Raw genomic sequence first — 17,475 nt, 5'->3', positions numbered from 1 at the left:
CTGTAATCCCAGCTACTCGGGAGGCTGAGGCAGGAGAATAGCTTGAACCCGGGAGGTGGAGGTTGCAGTGAGCCAAAATCATGCCACTGCACTCCAGCCCGGGCGACAGAGCAAGACTCCATCTCAAAAAAAAAAAATGAATGATTTCTGTTTCTGTTATTATCATTAATAATGACTGTTCCCACTATCTTGGGTTAATAGACATTTAAATTTTTTACACTGATGAGTTATCTATCTAAACCTGTGCTAGCCAATACAGTAGCCTCTAGCTTCTTTAAACTTTCATTCATTAAAGTAAAAGAAAGTTGGAAATTCAGTTTCTCAGTCACATTGTCCGCATGTCTGGTGCTCAGTAGCCACATGTGGCCAGTGGCTGCTGTGTGGGACAGCGTCCTCCACCACACTGGAGTGCTTTCACTGAACCGTCTCCCACCTTGCTAAGTGTCTTGTAAGGGCTGCATAGTGCTCCATAGTGTGGCTGAATCACACTCTCTTATCGGCTTGAGTTTTCTTTTTTTTTTTTTTTTTTGAGATGGAGTTTTGCTCTGTCGCCCAGGCTGGAGTGCAGTGGTACGATCTCTGCTCTCTGCAACCTCCGCCTCCTGGGTTCAAGCGATTCTTCTGCCTCAGTCTCTCGGGTAGCTGGGATTACAGGTGCTGCCACCACACCTGGCTAATTTTTGTATTTTTAGTAGAGACAGGGTTTCACTATGTTGGACAGGCTGGTCTTGAACTCCTGGCCTCAAGTGATCTGCCTGCCTCAGCCTCTTAAAGTGCTGGGATTACAGGCGTGAGCCACCGTGCCTAGCTTGGCTTGAGTTGTCGTTCTGGGAGGTTGATGCATCCTCTGGGCTCTGATTGGTCCCCAGGAGTTGCCGCCTCCTGGCACCTGCCCTTGGTGCTCTCTGATTGGTGCCAGGCAGTGAGGGATTCTGGGAAGAGCAAGCCTGGCCGACTGATTGGCTCTCAGTGGTGATGCCAGGGCAAGGCCCTGGGCTCTGCCTCCCCTCCCCTACAGTGGGCTCTGGCTGGGCAGAAGGGGCCGCTCCCCACAGCACTCTGGAGGATCCCCAGCACTCACCCCAGAGGGCTGGAGTCCAGGGAGAGGAGGGCCTTGGTTGAGGGAGTGAAGATGAACAGTAGGCCAGGTGCAGTGGTTCACGCCTCTAATCCCAGCACTTTGGGAGGCTGAGCCAGCTACATCACTTGAGGTCAGGAGTTCAAGACCAGCCTGGCCAACATGGCGAAACCCCATCTCTACTAAAAATACAACAATTAGCTGGGTATGGTGGTGAGCACCTGTAATCCCAGCTGCTTGGGAGGCTGAGGCAGGAGAATCGATTGAAACCAGCAGGTGGAAGCTGCAGTGAGCCGAGATTGCACCACTGCACTCCAGCCTGGGTGACAGAATGAGACCCTGTCTCAAAAACAAACAAGCGAATCAACAACAACGACCCGCCCTGCCCTGAGCAAGGTGCACCCGGGGGGCCCCTGAGGGAGCCCCCTGAGAGCAGGGTGGCCTGCCCCCTCAGGAGCAGCATGGTGGAGGCGGGTCTGGCTCCCTGAGTCCTGTGCAGGCCTCCCGCTCCTGTGAGGGTCTTCCGGCTCCCGGAAGCGCCCTGACTCAGTCAAGACACTTGTGAGATCCCAGGGTGGGGGCTGGGGTCCCAGGTCTGGGGGCTGCTCCAGGAAGGCCTTGCAGTGGTGGGTGACCCTCCTGTGGCTAGGGTTGGAGTGGGCCTTGGGAGGCTGGGGTGATGCCAGGGTCGTGGGCCGAGGGCTGTGGGCAGGGCCAGCAGGGGAAGTGATCCCCGGGGCAGTGGGCAAGACGGAGACGGGGAGCCGCAACCGGACCTGCTGATGTGGCCCTTTCTGCTCGCAGCGGGTCATAAAATATGGCTCAGATTTTCATTACGGGCTCTATCGATTATCTTCTGGGATGGATGAATTATAGAGAACATTAAATTTTTTTAAAAAAAGCAAGTGAGAGAGGAAATATCTGAATGACTTTGGGTTGTCGATGACAGAAAGGGCTGAGCCACCAAGCCTGGTCTCCCAGCAGGTGTGGACCGGACCTCTCGGGGCAGGCAGCCTCTGACTCCTCCAGCTCCCTGCTTCCCCAGCCTCCCTGGGCCTGACTTTGCAATAGGGGAGGTCTGTGCTCCCCTCGCCCCTGCCCTGTCCTCTCCAGGGACCTGCCTGGGTTCTGGGAAGGTGGAAAATCAGGCTGTTTACAGGGCTGTGACCTGGAAATAGGGCCTGTCCCAGGCTTTGGGCCTCCATCCTGGGGAGATGGGGCCCAAGCTCTGCTGTCTGCCTTCCGGGACGTCCTGATTCTGGAGATGCCTGCCTGGGTAGAGGCAAGGGTCAGAGGACATCGCTGGTCTCCTGGGGTCAGGACTGGGGTTGGAACGCATGAGGAATGCGGACGCCCAGGCCTGTTGACCACCCCGTCTTTTCCCCACTCCTCGTTCCTTCCAGCAGCAGTCACGGGCGCAGAGGCATTCTGTTTTCCTTGTGAAGTTTGGGAAGAACGATTCTAGGTCCCACCGCTCTACCTCTAAGGCCAGTCGGGAAAGAGGACCTCCCGAATGCGCTTCCCTCCCTTGCTCTCTCCCCACCTACCTTACTAAGCCGTGTAGTGCCTCGGGCAATTGGGGTTAAATCATGTCCCCTTGTGTGACCTTGGATGGGGCACATCCCTCTCTGGGTCCCAGTTCTTCAACCCTCCACTCTCCAGTTGAGATAATCATCTACCTCATCGCAGGTTATAGATATTAATTTGTGACGGCTACATGCATTCATATATTAAAATCTTGAGCACACAATGCTTAATAAACATGAACTATTATCATTTTCCTCTTCTGTGGCAGGGTCTAGAAACCTTTCTTTCTCTGCGTTTAGGCTTTGTGATTGATTTATCAAATGCTTGACAGCACCTACTGTGTGGTGCTGTAAAGTCCCTGCTCGCTGGCACTCCCGCTGGCCGGGTGTTACCACAGGCCTCACCTTCCCCCCACCTTCAGCCCGGCCAGAAGCACCTAAGCCTTTGGTTGTGATGTCTGAGCCCTGTCTGGTGGCTCTAGGGGACTTGGTCCAGGGTACTGTCCTCAGCAAGTTACACATGAGAAGCCATTTAATCCTCATGATCGTATGCAAAGGAACTACCATTATCCCCATTTTACTGATGGAGAAACTGAGGCACAGAAAGGTTAACATCGTTAACCCAGAGCCACACAGCTTGTGAGTGGCAGAGTCTGGATTCTTCCCTGGGCAGTCTGGCTCCAGAGTCTGTGTGCTTAACCATGGTGGCATGCTGCCCAGTGATCTGGCAGAGCGGTGTGTGTGTTAGTGTGTGTGTGTGTGTGTGTGTGTGTGTGCACGTGCTGAACGTGTGTTTTGTGACTGACTCCACTTTCTAACCCTCTGCATGGTATTTAGCTCCCTCGGATAGATCATCAGTGACCCCTGCATTTTCTGGGGCCCTGCTCTGAGTGGAGCGTGTCTCCCCAGCCCCCACACGTCCCCTCGCCCAAGCTTCACCTAGGCTGCCGTGAAAAGGTGGTGGTTTCCATGGATATCCGTCTCCCTCTGGCGACACGCCCTTTTCTGTATAACTCTGTTCCCTGGAGTTGATTGTTTTTGGCACACAGCTCTGTAAACTCATCCAACAATTAAAAGGGGGGAGGGGTGGAACAGAAAGGAGACATAGTAACCGTGGGGTGAATGAATCGGAGGAGGGGCCTCTGGGGCGTGGGTCCCCTCCCTGTCCCCTGCCGGCAGCAGGACTGGACAGAACCTTCCATGTTTCCTTGCACTCGAGCTGCGTTCTTGCCCCATTTGTCCCTCCCTCAGACCTGTAAAGGGTCCCACGTACAGGACCAATGAGGCCGTCACCGGAGGTCCCCTGAAGCCTGGACCGATTTGCATATCGACTGCCCTTTTTGGGCTCATTGTGTGTGTTTGCCCTGTTTGTGTACCGTCGAATACCTGCCGCGCTGGGCGTACCCGTCGTGGGCCGTGTGAGATCACAGATGAAAAATGCAGTGAAAAACACTTTCGTGCCACAACACATCGTGGAGGATTTTTGTATTAAGATGTGGATTTTTTATTGTGTTTTTTTTTTTTTTTCCTTTTCCATACAGCCCTGGAGTTGGGCAATGCTCACGTCTGTGTTTTTGTTTTCACTCGGGTGGTTTATGAAATCTGCTCATTAGCGCTCTGTCCTCTCCCCACCCTGGCCTGATCTTCCACTCCGTACTCTCTTGGATAGAAGTCTTTTCCCCTCACTTCCCAGTGTCTCCCCTCCTTTGGGGAGGTGATGGGTGCCTCCCCGTACCCACATTCCCCTGGGTGAAGATCAAGGGCTTCTCTGGCTCTGCTTCCTCCTGGAAGAGTCTTCGTGGCTGATGTTCATTGTGGTGGGGAGGCAGCAGAGATCTCTGCCCCACGCCCCCAAAAATAAAGCCCCTTCACTTTCCCCTTATCTGGAAAGAAGGAATGGAAGTTGCCCTATCCCAACAGGACCTCCTGACTTAGCCTGGAGGTGGCTTCCTTGTCCCCATCACATCAGATGACAGGTTGCAGTGGGCATGGCCACAGCCAAGACCCAATTTGGAAGATGTGTTCAGAGGTGCCTCCTGCTCACTGGGTGTTACCACAGGCCTCACCTTCCCCCGCTTTTCAGCCCGGCCGGAAGCAACTGAGCCTCTGGTTGTGACTTGTGAGCACCGTCTGGTGGCTCTGGGGCACTAGGCGCAGGCCTGTTTTGAGGCCAGGAGAACCGAGATTCCGGAGGGGCCAGAGCGTCAGTTGTGGGGAGCTGTTGAGATCGCAGGGAGGAGAGGAGGATGACCTTTTCAGTGAGTTGGGCCTTGGTGCCCGTCAGCCCAGACCTGGCTTCGGCACCTGTGCCCGGTATGACCTTTGGCAAGTTGCTGTGTGTGAAGTGCCTGCCCTCCTTGATCTATCCATGGGGACCATAACCATTTCTGCCTTTGTGTTGTAAAGATTTGGCCAGATCATGCACATAGGGCACTTGGCAGATAGGAGGCATCTGATTGGTTCATACCGTGAGTTCTCACTTAGGCCTGTTGGCAGGGAGCAGAGGCCACTCACCGATGTGCCCTTAGGCCCAGCGTGCTGCCTGGCACTTGGTCCATTCTTATTGGAATTGGTTGGAGGGGATCAAGTAACTAAGGGGCTCCCTTGAACCTGAGAGCTATTAATTCATGGGGCTAACAGAGGAGCGGGAGAGACCAAGGACCGGTTGGGGCTCAGGGAATTGCTAAACAGGATGGGGCACGAAACAGCCAACAGGGCCAGGCATGGTGGCTCACGCCTGGAATCCCAGCACTTTGAGAGGCTGAGGTGGGCAGATCACCTGAGGCCAGGCCAGCCTGGACAACATGGTGAAACCTCGTCTCTACTAAAAATACAAAAATTAGCCGGGTGCAGTGGTGCGTGCCTACATTCCCAGCTACTTGGGAGGCAGAGGCAGGAGAATCGCTTGAACCCGGGAGGTGGGATTGCAGTGAGCTGAGATCGCGCCACGGCACTCCGGCCTGGGCGACAGAGCAAACTCTGTCTCAAAAAAAAGAAAAGAGCCAATGGAATGTTCTGTCGGAGAAGAGAGGCCAAGCTGTGCAGGGCCCACCTGAGTCTGACATGGAGTCAGGGACTGGTTCAGTTCCACCAGCTGCCCACGGTGGCCCAGCTGTTGTGCTAAATGCCGGGGACGCACAGATAGATCACCCAGACCTGGTCTCTGCCCTTGAGGAGGTAAAAGTCCAGTGGTGGAGACAGACTCGTGAACAAATTACTTTAGTCTAGTGTGGATCTAAATGCCTTGGTGGAGGACGGAGGAGGAGCGGAGGCAGGAGTGTGGGGCCACCCCAGGTAGATTCCGGAAGGCTACCTTAGAGAAGCTTGGAAGGAGAGGGTGATGGTGATTCTGGATGTTTCTAGAGTGCTTGTCAATGCCCTTTCCCATCCGTCATTGATCCTCTGTGCAGCCTGCGAGGTGGGAGGGAAGATTGAGGTATCACCTTGGTTTGGCTGGTGAGGAGACCGAGCCGAGGGAGATGAGCCGCCTTGTCGAAGGGCCTGGTGGCGGTTTCGGGGGCAGAACTGGGTCTCAGATCCATGACTTCCGGTTCTCAGCCCAGTGTGATTTCTGTAAGCACACTCACTCAGCTTCTCACCTCCTCACCCTGGAGCCGCTGGTCAGAGAGACCCGGCCTCTGCGCTCTGCACCTGCAGCCTGTGTTGTGGGAGAGCCTGAGTGCATGGAAGGCCCCAGGGCCTGTGCCCTGGTTTGGTAAATGGGTCAGGCCACTTGGTTGGGGACAGTCCTGGAGCAAGGCCACACCCTTGGAAGATGTGTTCAGGGGTGCCTCCAGCAGGGCTGGAGGATGGCAGGAATGGGGAAGACTGTGGGGGAGGAGGCGGCCTGGCCACACCCTTTATTCAGTGGTTCTTGCTGCCAAAGCTGAGAAGCACCCTCTGCCCTGGGCAGGCCCCTCTCTCTGCTGGAAGAGGCCCAACAAGGGCCCCGCCAGGGCCTGGAACCCCCTTTCCTTCCATAACTGGAACCCCCCCGAGCCAAGCACATGGAACACTGAGGCTGCTCACCGCTGGCCTGCGGTCAGACCCTGGTCTTGCCAGTTCCTTGCCTGGAGTTGGGGAGGTAGAAGTGTTTCTCTTGACCTTTTCTCTGGGGAAATGTACATGTCCATTTTACAAAGCGGGAAGAGGGGCGTGTCAGCTCCGGTGTAAGACGCTGACTTTTAGGTGGGGTCGTTTCGATGGGATATTGGAGTGGAGACCCCCAGCAGATGAGCGTTCTGGGAGTAGGGGCGTAGGTGGTCCTAGGCACGCCTTCTCCCAGCCAAGAGGGATTTTGTGGGTGAATGGGCTGCCCGGGGTTTTGAGGCATTCTGGACTAACAGGCAGGGGAGTTTCAGAGCCCAAAGGAGTGAGTCTCCCAGTGGCCCTGAAGTTTCCATTAAAGTGTTTTTTCCTCTTTTTTAAAGAAAAAAATATTCCCAAACTGGAAAACAAAGGAAATCCACTTCCCCCAAATCACACGAAACTCACATTAGGGGCCTGGCGGGAATCCATGGAAACCAGGAAACCCGCTGTTAACCCTGTGTGGGGCCGAGGGGTGGGATGGGAGCTGGGCTGATCCAAGCCTTGGACTGTGGATGCTGTCCATCCCTGATGGCCTCCCCCAAGGAGCTGGCCTCAGTGGCATTGCCCCAGCCGAGGTGGGACAGAGCTGATGCTGAAGCCCTCACCCTCAAAGAGCCAACTCCCCCTCGCACTCAGGTCCAACCTTGGGAGGCAGGAGGGGAGGGGTTCGGGCACTCCTGCGAGGCCTCCGGGGACTCTGAGGGCTGGGCCGAGTTGGAGAATCTGCAGGGCAGCTGCCCACACCATGCCACACTGCAGAGGCTGGGCCCAGCCCGCTCACACGCTTTAGGAACGCAGAGCTGCTGTGGGTGCTGCAATCTTCCCACAAAGGTAGAAGGAAGGGGCCAGGATTTCAGTGGCAACCTTCCTGATGCCAGCTCTGCAGGTAGGGTGGGCAGGAGAGTGGACCGAGCACCCCCTCCGACTTCTCTGCACCCCACGCTCACATCCTGAGGCCCGGCTTCCGGGGCTGGGAGGTTGCGCGCCGGGTCTCGTATTTGTGTTTGCACGCACATGGGCTCCTTTTTTCTAAAAATGCTGAAAATATTTACAGGTTTGAAGTTGAAACGCAAACAGGAAAAGCCCTTTAAAAAGTGAGTGTAGTGGATATTCAAAACAGGAATCACCATGGAAACACCACAATATTTGTTTAAATTGACACAAAGGTGGCCAGTAACAGGGCACCAACTTGCTTTGGCTACTTTTTTTTGTCCCAACCCCTATCACAACTGAATCTCAGCAGCCCCCTCTCAGGGTACGGCCCACGCCCTCTTCTTTTTATGAAAGTGAGTCGCACGGCACCAGAATGGAAGTGGGGAAGGAAAACCAGAAGAAATTAAATTCACCATCCTGGGTTGCTACAGAGACACCTGTTGATTCCCTTTTTAGAGGCTCCCAGAAGGCCACCCAGGGGTCAGGGGAACAGCTGGGAACCAACCGGTGCAGGGAAAGTGTGGCGGGAGCAGCTCGGGAACCCAGGGCTTGGTTTGGTTGCATGGGCTTGATCCGTTTCCAGTATTGGCTTGATCCATTTTCAGGCCTGACCTTTCACCCTGGATGCCGAGCCTTGGGTGTGATCCTTCTGTTACCCGGGGAGGCACCTGATTGGCCCAGTATTGTTTCTGCCTGTTTGCCTCTTTTATTAAGTGGGACAACGACGTAGCAATTGGCTAATAATTGTGCCAAGGGTGCCTTGGTTGCAGAGTCAGGCATGGTACGTGCCGTGGCAATGCCATCTGCTGATCGGCAGGCAGGAATGAGAATCTCCTACCTTGCTGGAACCTTACCCTCCATTGTCCTCCAGTGCGGGGTGGCTTTGTGGGCGTCGGCTGTAGCCTAACCTTTTTTGTTTCCCTCTCTCATTCTGGTAGGCACACAGACCTCGCTGACTGAAGGCAAAGACTCCTCCTTCCCACCTACCCTCCCGGCTGCCACGGCCATCGACCCCTTCTTTACGAGGGGCTCTCGCAACTCCCCAGTGGCGCGTGTTGGAATGGACTTCGGACCCTGGCCTCTTGGGATGCAAAGGTAGCTGCTTCCGGTTCCCAAGATGCCACTAGGAAGCGTGGGTGGCCAGTGTGGGGGTTGCTCCTTAGGGTATGGACCATTCAGAGCCTAGACTTACCTTTCCCAGCGGGTTCTGATCCCGACGGTGGTAGCTTGAGCACCATCCGTGAAAATGAAGGAAGTGTGGGATGGAGCAGAAAGCCCCGCCCGGGAGCAGAGCACCTGCGTTTGGGCCTTGGCTTTGCCATTGACTGACGACTTACTCTCTGGGTCTCAGTTTCCCCACCCATGAAATAAAGAGGTTGGCATAACTGGGCTTTTAAGGATCTTCCCAGCGTTTCTATGGTATGACATTGAATGGTGCCAGTGGTGCCCAGGCTTTGCAGGCAAGGACCGTTCTCCACCACTCCCAGATCTAAGCAGTAGGTTGGAACTTCATCTTAGAAGAGCCGGACAGTAGTTCTAGCCTTTCTCCATCTCCGGAGGCTGCTCTGCTGTGAGCTCGTGTGTGGTAGGAGCTGGCCTGGGACGATTTATGAGGGTGTCTTCGGTGGTCCTCCAGCCCCAGTAGGACCCTTCATGGAGGAGAAGCTGTAGGTGCCTTTTGACCCAGGCTTGGAAATAGCCCTTTGCCTAAGGCAGGCCACTGATGCCAGGGAGGGGTGGTCTGTGGAGCTGGCGTTGTCAGATATTCACCTGCAGGTATCAAACGTGGCAGTTCTTGGGGTGAGGGCGTGACACACAGCGGGTGACTCATTGCATGTCGGTCATTATTCAGTATTTTCTTGAGATCCCAAAGGAACCATTCCAGAGGGATTGGGTGTTTGTGAAGTTCATGGGCAAGGTCCAGGGGAGGCGGCGGAGACTGAGGGCCTAGAGGATGTCTGGGGAGGGCAGGCTGGGGGCTGGCTCTTCCTGTTTGTGGCAGCCTGGAGCCGGCGGCCCTGGCTCACCTACCTGCACTCTTCCTCCCCATGGTCACCCTGGGCAGGTGTGTCCTGCCCCTCCCTCTGGGGCTGGGTTCGGCAGCCCTGGACTTTGAACTTGCAGGGAGGAAGCGCTTGCACAGACGGGTGCCTTGGTGCCCACTGGGGTTTGGTAGGTCCCTGAAGCTGCAGACCTGCCTGAATCCAGGCCATACCTCCTCGGGAACTAGCTCTGGATACAGCCCAGAGATTTGCAAATCAGATGCAAATGCGGCCTTTGGTGTCTGTGGAGGGGTTGGGCAACCGTGTGGCTGTGACTCTTCTTCCTGGTGTCCAGAATGCGATCGCACTCCTGCAGTTGGTCGGTCGTACTGAGGATGTGCTGCCATTGTCCCCTGGATAGCACTGGGGCCATGTGGGGCAGTTTCGTGGTGCTGAAGTCTTGCTGGGGCTTGGCGCTGGCGCCTGCACCTCTGACACCTTCCCAGCTGTTCTAAACAGACTCTGCTTCCCCGATGATCATGAATCCTGGGATGCGGGCTCAAGTGCGTCTGAGCCTCAGGGTGGTCTTGCCCAGCCCTGCCCCATTCCCTGCCCATGAAGAGGCCGTCAGAGTGCCTGCGGAGCCCGCTCTGAGAGGATGCTTGCCTGCTCTGTTCTCAGTAACAGGCTTTTTGTTTTCTTCTTAGGCTGGGCAAAACACTCCCATTAGTTTTTCCCTTTCTGAAGTTTCCGCTTGCTGTTGATCCTGGGGGTCATGCAAGCTGGGATTTGCAGCTGGCGTGGGGTATGGGCGCCACAGGTCCAGCGGGACACCAGCATCCCGGCATCGGCTGTCTTGGCCTTGATAATGAAGCTTGGGAACTCCAAGGGCTCTGAGAGAGAATGTCATGGCCAAGTCCCTCCTCACTTAGCCCTTTCCAGTGACCAGGCCGCACTGCAGGCGGGGGTCCTCTGTGGCAGGGGTGACTCATGGTCTCAGAGCTGTCATGCTTCTCCAGTGTGGACTGGGGGCAAGCCTGTGCTCGGGTCTGGTCAGCAGGCCTGACCCTGTCTGGCTCAGATTCCCCCCATCTCTGGCTCTTCTGCGGAAGAGCCGATTGCATTTATCCAGCAGTTACAGAGGATCTGGGGCTGGGCACGGTGGCTCACGCCTGTCATCTCAGCACTCTGGGAGGCCGAGGCGGGCAGATCACTTGAGGTCAGGGGTTCAAGACCAGCCTGGCCAACATGGTGAAACCTCGTCTCTACTAATAGTACAAAAATTAGCCAGGCATGGTGGTACATGCCTGTAATCCCAGCTGCTCAGGAGGCTGAGGCAGGAGAATCACTAGAACCCAGGAGGCAGAGGTTGCAGTGAGCCGAGATCGTGCCACTGCACTCCAGTCTGGGCAACAGAACAAGACTCTGTCTCAAAAAAAAAAGAGAGAAGAGTGTCTGGGGTCTGCCAGTCACTCACCAGAAAACAGAGCGGACAAGACGGTTTCTGTTCTCATCGAGTCCATAGGGGAGGCAGCGCGAAACATACCCACAAAACGAACAAGGAAGACACCAGCGGAGAAATGGAAGTAGGAGGTGGTGACGGGAAGTGACTGCCTGGCACTCCTGGAGGGCTGCTCAGAGGAGGTTTCTCAGGGACGTGGTGACATTTAGCTGAGATTGAAGGACAGGAAGTGGACAGCCCACTGAAGAGCAGGCAGGAGAATATTCTAGAAAGAGAGAACAGCTAGCCTAATGGCCCTGAGGTAGAAGGCCCGCAGTATATTCAGTGACTGGAAAGAAAGGCCGACTGGCCAGGCATGGACAGGGTGGGTGTTGGGAGGTGCAGGGCTTTGCGTGAGCGGGGAGAAGCTGGGATTTTATGCTTGGGTGACAGGAAGCCACTGCAGGGTTTTGAGCAGGGAGGTAAAGTGATGTGATGGGTTTTTGTTTGTTTGTTTGTTTTTTGAGACAGAGTCTTGCTCTGTCGCCCAGGCTAGAGTGCAGTGGCACGATCTTGGCTCACTGCAACCTCCACCTCTAGATTCAAGCGATTCTCCTGCCTCAGCCTCCCGAGTAGCTGGGATTACAGGCTCCCGCCACTACATCTGGCTAAATTTTGTTTTTGTATTTTTAGTAGAGACGGGGTTTCACCATCTTGGCCAGGCTGGTCTCCAACTCCTGACCTTGTGATCCACTGCCTCAGCCTCCCAAAGTGCTGGGATTACAGGCGTGAGCCACTGCACCCACCCGGGATTTTTTTTTTGGGGGGGTGGGGACAGAGTCTTACTCTGTCACCCAGGCTGGAGTGCAGTGGCACAGTCTAGGCTCACTGCAACCTCCGCCTCCTGGGTTCAAGTGATTCTCCTGCCTCAGCCTCCCGAGTAGTTGGGATTATAGGCACGCACCACCATGCCAGGCTAATTTTTGTATTTTTAGTAGAGACGGGGTTTCACCGTGTTGGCCAGGCTGGTCTTGAACTCCTGACCTCAAGTGATCCACCCACCTCAGCCTCCCAAGGTGCTGGGATTACAGGCGTGAGCCACTGTGCCCAGCCGATATTTGTTTTAAAAAGGTAATTGGAGCTGCCAGGGGAAGAAATGGGGAGGCCAGATGGTGTGAGAAGATGGTGGCGAGGTGGGGAAGAGGTGGGCAGGCGGGGAAGGGGTCAGAGTCTGTATGTGTGTAGAGGGAGAGTTAGTAGGACTCACTGATGGATTGAACGGGGCAAGGAAAAGAGGGGACCCCAGGATGACTCCAGCATTCTGAGCCCTCCAATTTGTACCTCTGCGTCTTCTCTCTCTCATGCCACCTGAAAGCCACAGTACCAAAAACGACCCATGGCTGTGAGAGGGATAAAGTCTTATGCATGAGGGGAGAAGCGCGTCTTGGAACCATGCTGGCTGCTGAGAAAGGCTTGTTTGATGGGTCGGACTCCTCGTGGCAGGAAATGCTTCTCTCCAGCACCATTTTCAGGAGTGAGCCTGAGAGCAGGCCGGGACACACACTGTCCCTTCGGCCCTGGCTCTGCGCTGAAGCCAGCTTTGTGTCTTTGCTCCCTGGGTTCTGTGCTGGGTCTGAGATTGGGTCTAAACGTTGACAGTTTCTCTCGCTGCGGCTCTGAACGTGACCTGTGCGCACCTTTCTCCATATGCCGGGTCACGTAGAGCCTCGTTGATGAGCTGCAAGGGCTGGCAAATGGGTTCATCTGAGGCCCCCACATTTCCACGGGAGGAGCCTAGCCTCCAGCCCCCACCCATCGGCAGGGTCGCAAAGGTGTGAATTGCCCCAGTTCGCCTGGGGCCCTGGCCAGTCTCCCTTTTTCCAGGGCCTCTAATGTGAGGCTTCTCTCTCCTGGGTCCTGACACCATCTGTGAGGGCCAGGTTGGGGCAGGTAGTCTCAGCACCGATGCTGTGATAGCAGTGATCCCAGCTACCCCGGACAGGCCCCTAGCCTCCCTGGGCACTGCCTTGTAGCCCGGGAGCAAGCCAGAGGCCTGGCTGGCGAGCATGAAGCTGTCACAGCCGGCTGGCGGGCTCCCGTGAGCACTTGCCCTTGCTGGCAACGTATTCCCAGCCATATGGGCCAGCCCAGCCTTCCAGGAACACTGGAGACCTGACCTCCAGGGGGGTGACAGGAAGGGAGGGCTGGTGATGTCTTGCGGGGGCGAGGGTGGGGGGTGCGTCAGGGAGGTCCCCAGTGGGAAGCAATGTGTGGCGCAGCAGCCTGGCCCTGTAGGAGGCTCTGGTGGCCTGACCTCCAGGGACAGCGACGGGAGAGAGCAGAAGTGCAGGTGGGCAGCGGCTTGAGGGGGTGTGGTGGGGCTGTCCTATGCCTGCAGCTGGTGCCTCTGCCTGGCTCCGAGGGGCGTGTCAGCCAGTCTTCCTGGGCGTGTCTGCCGGCCTCGGAACACTGGGCCGGCCCTGGGGGAGGGCGTGTCCGGGTGGCAGGTGTGTGCATTTGGGCACGCGTGGGAGGCTTTTCCTGCTTTCTGCCTCTGTGGTCTGCACTAGATCCGTGACCTTCACTCCTAACTGGACTGGACAGTTCTCATGCCATCCTCCACGGCTTTGATCTGATGCGAAGCTGGCAGTTTCAGGGCCTGCAGCTGGGGTGGGAGATGCAGAGGGGTGGGAGCAGGAGGGTTCCCCACCTCCCGCCGTGATGTGGTGCTCCAGAGGGTGGGTGGACTCCAAGGTCGCCTTGGACTGGGCAGAGATGTGGCCGGGAGTTGGTCTGGGAAAAGTTACTGATCTTCTTGGTTTCTGATCTGGGCAAGCGTTCCACCTGATGGTGCCAACGCCCCAGCCTGGGCCTCCTTCCTCCATTCTCCCCATGCCCTCTGCCTTCAGAGCAGACGCAGGAAACCCCCACGTCCTGCCATGCACGAGTCCGAGGGAAGAGGGGTTGGGAAGGGCTGGGAGCACCTGCCCTGTCTGGAGCTACTTGGGGTACTTCTCAGTGGGTGACACAGTTGCTCCAAAGGATGGGACGACCCATGGATTTGGGAGGGTTGACGCCGTGTGGCAGACGAGGGAAGAAGTGCCCCTGCCCTGCCTCTGTCCCTGATCACCTGCAGTGAGAAAGGCTGGCATTGGAGAGGTGGTGTCGGGTCTCACACATGGAGGAGTCCCGGTGTCCCGACTGCATCACCTTCTCATGTGGGCCTTCAAGCTCCTCCTCTCTGTCTCCTGCCAGGTTTCCCATCCTCTTTTGTTCTGGAATCAACCCAGGGATAGGCCCGGTCTAGGTTAAGGCCCTGAGCCCCAGAGCCACCGCTCCGAGGCATGAGGTAGCCAGCAATCCCCTTGCCGCCCGCCTTCCCCAGGACCCCGGATGCTGCCCACGCTCCCACCCACACCACTGCTGCTTGCTCTCTGCCCCAAAGCCTGGGGGTTGCTCCCCTCCTGCTCCCCACCTGAGTTTCCCCTCCGGTCCGGCTCCTCGACTTCCCTCGGGAGCAGGGGCTTTTCTGAGCCTGGGCCTGGCTCTGGTAGCGGGGTTGGGACCCCCGTGGCCAACGGGCTAAGAGGAGGAAAGGTGTAATTAAACACTAGTTTCTTCTCCAGAAATGCTAATCGGGAAAAGCAATTAAAAGCAACTTTTTTTCCCTTAGTAATCTGTGTTAAGAGCTGGTAATGAAGTTTAGGGCCGTTGTGACTCAGTATTTCAGCTTCACCGACTCAAGTCAAAACAATCCAAGCCCAGGAGTTTGCCAGCAGCTGAGCCGGGCCCTGGCAGCAGCTGTGAGTCCCACCCCGAGCTGCTCTCCAGGCAGAGAGAGGGTCGGTCCCAGCTTCAGGGGCGGGGGTCTGGTGACACAGAGATGAGTCCCCGGGGGCATCCCTCAGAAGACCCTGGGAATGCGTCCTAGTGAAAATGCTTAGGACGAGGGTTTAGGGGGCAGGACTGAGGAAGCGTGGTTTCCGGGAGGGTCAGGGGAGAGGAACTGGGCACTTGAGGAGCCCACTGGGTTGGCCAGGGCTCAGCCTTGGGGGTTCAGAGCCAGGAGAGGTGGTGGTCCAAGTCCTGAGCTGTCACCCCTGGCCACTCACTTTCCATTTCCATTCATTCATCAGGCATTTTCGGGCGACACTTAGGTGGTCACTGCAGGTGCTGGAAACAAAGAAGAGGCCAACATCCTGCCCTCGTGAGGTTTACGTTTGGATGGAGGGAGGCCAGTGATAAATGAGGAAAAGGAAGAGCAGGGATGCTGGATGGCGGCGCTCGGGAAGGAGAAAACCAGAGCAGCTTTGGAGAATGGAATAGGAGTGTGTGGGGCGGGTGGGTGGATGGCTTGTCATTTTAGATGTGGCTCCCAGGGAAGGGGTCACTGCGATGGTGACATTTGGGTGAAGACAGGAAGTGAGGGAGTGACCCAACCTAATCTGTATCTGTAGGAAGAGCGTTCCCGCCAAGGGGAAGCACAGCAGGTGTGAGATCCGGGGGGCGTGTTGGCGAAGCAAGGAGACCAGTGTGGCTGGAGCAGTGAGGGGCGGATGCCATCTGAGGTCGAGGGGGTCAGGGTGGGGGGCCACAGATCCTGCAGGCCTGGTAGGCCATTTCGAGAACGCTGGCTTTTACCCAGAGTGAAATAAGAAGCTTTTTGAAGAGTTCTGAGTGCCATGATCTGATTAGGAACAAGCTCTTTATTAAAAAACAAGACGCACCTGTCACCGACTCCGCCTCTCGCAGGTCGCATGTGTGCCCGGATCTCCCTCCTTGAAGGCATTCTCTCCATGTTTCATCTGGGAGTGGGCAGAGGGGGCACAGAGGGTCTGTCTGGAGCTCCCCCTGCTCTGACCTGGGCCTCCTTCCCCTGGCCCTTCCAGGAAGCCATTCAGAAACAGGGTCTTGTCACTTTAAGCAGCTCCCCACCACCGCCCTCCCCCCACCCCCCTGGCCTGCTTTATCTGAAGTCCACGCGCTTGTTGTTCCAGGACCGATCCGCTTTAGCTAATTAATAATCTGACAGGAGCCACCCAGGGGATTAGCCGTTGAGCTGAGCTCCACCAAGCCCCAGCAAATGAGCCCTGTGCTCCTTGGGGACGTGGAGGTGACTTTGGGGGGTGCAGTGAGAGGGGACCCCCGCAGGTGAGCCGTGGTATTGGGCAGTGCATAGTGACGTGTGAAGGGGGAGGCTGCTCAGGGCAGACAGACAGTTCTAAGAAGGGCCTCCGGAAAAGAATCTGCTGTGCTGAGATGGACAGGGACCTCCACTCCGCCTCACTGCCCCTTCTGACCTGCTCACCCACCGGGAACTGTCCCCCTCTGCCAGGTGCTACCTGCAGAGTCACCGGGACAGGGTTGCCAGAGTTAGCAAATACAAATACAGGATACCTAGTACGTTTAAATGTCACACAAATAGCATGGAAGTTTTAGTGTAAGTATGTTCCACGCAATATTTTGGACATACTTATATGAAAATAGTATTCATTGTTTTTGTTTTGTTTTGTTTTTGAGATGGAGTTTTGCTCTTGTTGCCCAGGCTGGAGTGCAATGGCATGATCTCAGCTCATTGCAACCTCTGCCTCCTGAGTTCAAGTGGCTCTCCTGCCTCAGCCTCCTGAGTAGCCGGGATCACAGGTGCCCGCCACCACGCCCAGCTAATTGTTTTGTATTTTTAGTGAGACAGGGTTTTACCACGTTGGCCAGGCTGGTCTTGAACTCCCGACCTCAGGTGATACCCCCACCTCGGCCTCCCAAAGTGCTGGGATTACAGGCATGAGCCACTGCACCCAGCCATATTCATTGTTTACTAGAAATTCACATTTCACTGGGCATCCTGTATTTTCTCTGACAGCCCTGAGCAGGGAGGGCTGGCAGCTGGGGGATCCCTCTCCAGGGCAGCCCGGACCTCCCTCTGGAAGTGGCAGCACTCCCTGGGGAGCTTCCTGGGTAATTGGCAAGCAGGGCAGGGCTGGGGTCACGATGACCTCCACTGCCATAGTACAGAGGGAGGAGGATGGAGGCAAACGTCAGCCACTTGCTGGAGTCTCCCAGCCTGCATTTGGGCCACAGTGGCCCTTGGGCGAGTCCAGGCTAAGTCCCCACAGGGGCATCTGTGGCCACCAGGCTGGGGAGCAATTCCCCAGGACCGCCTCCCCCGGTGAGGCTGCTGTCTAGGAATAGTCTGGGGGCCTCTCCAGAGGGGGCGGCCTGAAGTTTCTGGGGTAATTTGGGAGGATGGTCATCCGCCTAGGGCATCTGTTCTGAGCCCAGGGATAGATGGGCGGGGATGGCCTACTGTGTGGAGGCGCTGGACCAGGCAAGGCACAAGGTCGGAGTAACAGCCTGCCATGCAGGGCCACCTCTGTGTTCCAGGACCTTGGGCACTGAGCAGGAATCCCGTCTGCTGCCCTTTCCACG

General features: G+C 56.3%; 1 protein-coding gene across 4 annotated transcripts in view; it reads left to right on the top strand.

Moving 5' to 3' along the window:
* Positions 1 to 17,475, top strand: part of CASZ1 (castor zinc finger 1) — a 161,847-nt gene that overhangs the window by 28,015 nt on the left and 116,357 nt on the right. For 2 of the 4 annotated variants that reach the window (XM_064363254.1, XM_064363255.1), the window contains exon 2: positions 8,565 to 8,721. The gene's annotated coding sequence lies outside the window, so the exon portion shown is untranslated. Of the gene's footprint in view, positions 1 to 6,611; positions 6,689 to 8,366; positions 8,722 to 17,475 lie in introns of those variants that run through there. The other 2 variants (XM_064363256.1, XM_064363257.1) reach the window with 2 other exon arrangements.

The sequence above is a fragment of the Aotus nancymaae genome, unplaced genomic scaffold (assembly GCF_030222135.1).
Source record: "Aotus nancymaae isolate 86718 unplaced genomic scaffold, 86718_ANA_hifiasm-v0.15.2.pri h1tg000053l, whole genome shotgun sequence".
In the NCBI taxonomy this organism is placed as follows: domain Eukaryota; kingdom Metazoa; phylum Chordata; class Mammalia; order Primates; family Aotidae; genus Aotus; species Aotus nancymaae.
The sequence above is the reverse complement of the archived record's forward strand: the minus strand, read 5'-3'. Positions and strand labels throughout refer to the sequence as shown.